The 5,000-nt window shown below is 58.0% G+C and overlaps 1 protein-coding gene across 1 annotated transcript in view; it reads left to right on the top strand.

The window, feature by feature from the left end:
- LOC120035431 (ryanodine receptor 2-like) overlaps nt 1-5,000 on the top strand; it is a 55,194-nt gene that overhangs the window by 39,972 nt on the left and 10,222 nt on the right. The window lies entirely within an intron of this gene.

Here is a 5,000-nt window from a genome sequence, read left to right as displayed (position 1 = left end):
GGTGTCAGAACGAGGTCTGCTGATTGGCTGGGCCAGGTCTAATTAGCCCCAGATGTAACGGTTTACGGAATAAAGATCTGGATTGTGGGACCCTATCCCCTCTATAGTGCACTACTATTGAGTCCTACGGGCCTAAAGTAGTGTACTAAAGTGGTAATCGGTTGCCATTTGGGACTCAGGGCTGAGAAATGCCTTAATGACCTATTCTATTGTGGTCGTATTGGCAGGAGCACAGCCATCAGAGCCTATCAGAATGAACCATTCATGTGTTGAAAATCCCAAATAGTTTGCATAGTCAACTTACACACAGCTCTGACACACACACTTCCCCCACCAGACATGCCACCAGGGGTCTTTTCACAGTCCCCAAATCTAGAACAAATTCAAGAAAGTGTACAGTATTATATAGAGCCCTTATTGCATGGAACTTCCTTCCGTCTCATGTTGCTCAAATAAACAGCAAACCTGGTTTCAGAAAACAGATAAAGCAACACCTCACGCCACAACGCCTCTCCCCTATTGGACCCAGATAGTTTGTGTGTATTGATATGTCGGCTACGTGTGCCTTCGTGTTTGTATTTGACGTAGTTCTGTCCTTGAGCTGTTCTTGTCTTATCCTGTGGTAAGTGTCTATATTAGCCCCTACAGGCAGACAGACACACAGGAGACAAGGCCTGTATTAGCCCCTACAGGCAGACAGACACACAGGAGACAAGGCCTGTATTAGCCCCTACAGGCAGACAGACAGACAGGGGACAAGGCCTGTATTAGCCCCTACAGGCAGACAGACAGACAGGGGACAAGGCCTGTATTAGCACCGACCAACAGCCGTACAGACAGACAGCCGTACAGACAGACAGCCGTACAGACAGACAGCCGTACAGACAGACAGACAGACAGACAGACAGACAGACAGACAGACAGACAGACAGACAGACAGACAGACAGACAGACAGACAGACAGACAGACAGACAGACAGACAGGAAACAGGGTCTGTATTAGCACCTACAGACAGACAGACAGACAGATAGGAGACAGGGCCTGTATTAGCACCTACAGACAGACAGACAGGGCCTGTATTAGCCCCTACAGACAGACAGACAGACAGACAGACAGACAGACAGACAGACAGACAGACAGACAGACAGACAGACAGACAGACAGACAGACAGACAGACAGACAGACAGACAGACAGACAGGGCCTGTATTAGCCCCTACAGAGTGACTGACAGACAGGGTCTGTATTAGCCCCTACAGAGTGACTGACAGACAGGGTCTGTATTAGCCCCTACAGAGTGACAGACAGACAGACAGACAGACAGACAGACAGACAGACAGACAGACAGACAGACAGACAGACACAGACAGACAGACAGACAGACAGACAGACAGACAGGGTCTGTATTAGCCCCTACAGAGTGACAGACAGACAGGGGACAGTAACATCATGCTCTGTGTCTCTGCGTTAATCCTCCCAGAGCCAGCCACCCGTGACATTCCATTAGTCCATTCTCTGCTGCTACTTCCTATTAAGGAGTCCTCTCTGGATCTGACAGGTCTGGAGGAAGAGGACAAAGATCAACATGACACCCTATTCCCTTTATAGTGCACTACTGTTGACCAGGGCCCAGTCAAAAGGAGTGCACTACATAGGGGACAGTGTTCCATTTGGGGTGCATGCAGAGGATTAGCTAGGAGCTGGGTTAGGGGCTGGGTTAGGGGCTGGGTTAGGGGCTGGGTTAGGGGCTGGGTTAGGGGCTGGGTTAGGGGCTGTGTTAGGGGCTGTGTTAGGGGCTGGGTTAGGGGCTGGGTTAGGGGCTGGGTTAGGGGCTGGGTTAGGGGCTGGGTTAGGGGCTGGGTTAGAGGATGGGTTAGGGGCTGGGTTAGGGGCTGGGTTAGGGGCTGGGTTAGGGGCTGGGTTAGGGGCTGGGTTAGGGGCTGGGTTAGGGGCTGGGTTAGGGGCTGGGTTAGGGGCTGGGTTAGGGGCTGGGTTAGGGGCTGGGTTAGGAGCTGGGTTAGGGGCTGGGTTAGGGGCTGGGTTAGGGGCTGGGCTAGGGGATGGGTTAGGGGCTGGGTTAGGAGCTGGGTTAGGGGCTGGGTTAGGGGATGGGTTAGGGGCTGGGTTAGGAGCTGGGTTATGAGCTGGGTTAGGGGCTGGGTTAGGGGCTGGGCTAGGTGCTAGGTTAGGGGCTGGCTTAGGTGCTGGGTTAGGGGCTGGGCTATGGGCTGGGTTAGGGGATGGGTTAGGGGCTGGGTTAGGTGCTGGGTTAGGAGCTGGGTTAGGGGATGGGCTATGGGCTGGGTTAGGAGCTGGGTTAGGGGCTGGGTTAGGGGCTGGGTTAGGAGTTGGGTTAGGGGATGGGTTAGGGGATGGGTTAGGGGATGGGTTAGGGGCTGTGGGTTAGGGGCTGGGTTAGGAGCTGGGTTAGGGGCTGGGTTAGGGGCTGGGTTAGGAGCTGGGTTATGAGCTGGGTTAGGGGCTGGGTTAGGGGCTGGCTTAGGTGCTGGGCTAGGTGCTGGGTTAGGGGCTGGCTTAGGTGCTGGGTTAGGGGCTGGGCTATGGGCTGGGTTAGGGGCTGGGTTAGGGGCTCGGTTAGGGGCTGGGTTATGAGCTGGGTCAGGGGGCTGGGTTAGGTGCTGGGTTAGGTGCTGGGTTAGGGGCTGGGTCAGAGGCTGGGTTAGGTTCTGGGTTAGGTTCTGGGTTAGGGGCTGGGTTGGGAGTTGGGTTAGGGGCTGGGTTAGGTGCTGGGTTAGGGGCTGGGTTAGGGGCTGGGTTAGGGGCTGGGTTAGGTGATGGGCTAGGAGCTGGGTTAGGGGCTGGGTTAGGGGCTGGGCAAGGAGCTGGGTTAGGGGCTGGGTTAGGGGCTGGGTTAGGAGCTGGGTTAGGAGCCTGGTTAGGGGCTGTGTTAGGGGCTGGGTTAGGGGCTGGGTTAGGGGCTGGGTTAGGAGCTGGGTTAGGGGCTGGGTTAGGAGCTGGGTTAGGGGCTGGGCTAGGAGCTGGGTTAGGTTCTGGGTTAGGGGCTGGGTTAGGAGCTGGGCTAGGAGCTGGGTTAGGGGCTGGGTTAGGGGCTGGGTTAGGGGCTGGGTTAGGTGATGGGCTAGGAGCTAGGTTTGGGGCTGGGTTAGGGGCTGGGTAAGGAGCTGGGTTAGGGGCTGGGTTAGGGGCTGGGTTAGGAGCTGGGTTAGGAGCCTGGTTAGGGGCTGGGTTAGGGGCTGGGTTAGGAGCCTGGTTAGGGGCTGGGTTAGGGGCTGGGTTAGGGGCTGGGTTAGGGGCTGGGTTAGGGGCTGGGTTAGGGGCTGGGTTAGGAGCTTGGTTAGGGGCTGGGTTCGGAGCTGGGTTAGGTTCTGGGTTAGGTTCTGGGTTAGGGGCTGGGTTAGGAGCTGAGTTAGGAGATGGGCTAGAAGCTGGGTTAGGGGCTGGGTTAGGGGCTAGGTTAGGGGCTGGGCTAGGAGCTGGGTTAGGGGCTGGGTTAGGGGCTGGCTTAGGGGCTGGGCTAGGTGCTGGGTTAGGGGCTGGCTTAGGTGCTGGGTTAGGGGCTGGGCTAGGGGCTGGGTTAGGGGCTCGGTTAGGGGCTGGTTTAGGGGCTGGGTTAGGAGCTGGGTTAGGGGCTGGGCTAGGAGCTGGGTTAGGGGCTGGGCTAGGAGCTGGGTTAGGGGCTGGGTTAGGGGCTGGGTTAAGAGCTGGGTTAGGGGCTGGGTTATGAGCTGGGCTAGGAGCTGGGTTAGTGGCATGGTTAGGAGCTGGGTTAGGGGCTGGGTTAGGAGCTGGGTTAGGGGCTGGGTTAGGAGCTGGGCTAGGAACTGGGTTAGGGGCTGGGTTCAGGGGCTGGGCTAGGGGCTGGGCTAGGGGCAGGGCAAGGAGCCTGGTTAGGGGCTGGGTTAGGAGCTGGGTTAGGAGCTGGGTTAGGGGCTGGGCAAGGAGCCTGGTTAGGGGCTGGGTTAGGGGATGGGTTAGGAGCCTGGTTAGGGGCTGGGTTAGGGGCTGGGTTAGGTTCTGGGTTAGGTTCTGGGTTAGGGGCTGGGTTAGGAGCTGGGTTAGGAGCTGAGTTAGAAGCTGGGTTAGGGGCTGGGTTAGGGGCTGGGCTAGGAGCTGGGTTAGGGGCTGGGTTAGGGGCTGGCTTAGGGGCTGGGCTAGGTGCTGGGTTAGGGGCTGGCTTAGGTGCTGGGTTAGGGGCTGGGCTAGGGGCTGGGTTAGGGGCTGGGTTAGGGGCTGGGTTAGGGGCTGGGTTATGAGCTGGGTTAGGGGCTGGGTTAGGGGCTGCGTTAGGGGGCTGGGTTAGGGGCTGGGTTAGGTGCTGGGTTAGGGGCTGGGTTAGGGGGCTGGGTTAGGAGCTGGGTTAGGAGCTGGGTTAGGGGGCTGGGTTAGGTGCTGGGTTAGGTGCTGGGTTAGGGGCTGGGTCAGAGGCTGGGTTAGGTTCTGGGTTAGGTTCTGGGTTAGGGGCTGGGTTAGGAGTTGGGTTAGGGGCTGGGTTAGGGGCTGGGTTAGGGGCTGGGTTAGGAGCTGGGTTAGGTGATGGGCTAGGAGCTGGGTTAGGGGCTGGGTTAGGTGCTGGGTTAGAAGCTGGGTTAGGGGCTGGGTTAGGTGCTGGGCTAGGAGCTGGGTTAGGGGCTGGGCTAGGGAATCGGTTAGGTGCTGGGCTAGGAGCTGGGTTAAGGGCTGGGCCAGGGGCTGGGATAGGGGCTGGGATAGGGGCTGGGTTAGGATCTGGGTTAGGAGCTGGGTTAGGAGCTGGGCTAGGATCTGGGTTAGGAGCCTGGTTAGGAGCCTGGTTAGGGGCTGGGTTAGGAGCTGGGTTAGGAGCTGGGTTAGGGGCTGGGTTAGGAGCTGGGTTAGGGGCTGGGTTAGGAGCTGGGTTAGGGGCTGGGTTAGGAGCTGGGTTAGGGGCTGGGTTAGGAGCTGGGTTAGGGGCTGGGTTAGGAGCTGGGTTAGGGGCTGGGTAGCACCTCTCTCTCTGCCACCAGTGATATTGGACTGTGTCAATATGCACAAATGTAGTA

The sequence above is a fragment of the Salvelinus namaycush genome, unplaced genomic scaffold (assembly GCF_016432855.1).
Source record: "Salvelinus namaycush isolate Seneca unplaced genomic scaffold, SaNama_1.0 Scaffold1057, whole genome shotgun sequence".
In the NCBI taxonomy this organism is placed as follows: domain Eukaryota; kingdom Metazoa; phylum Chordata; class Actinopteri; order Salmoniformes; family Salmonidae; genus Salvelinus; species Salvelinus namaycush.
The sequence above is the reverse complement of the archived record's forward strand: the minus strand, read 5'-3'. Positions and strand labels throughout refer to the sequence as shown.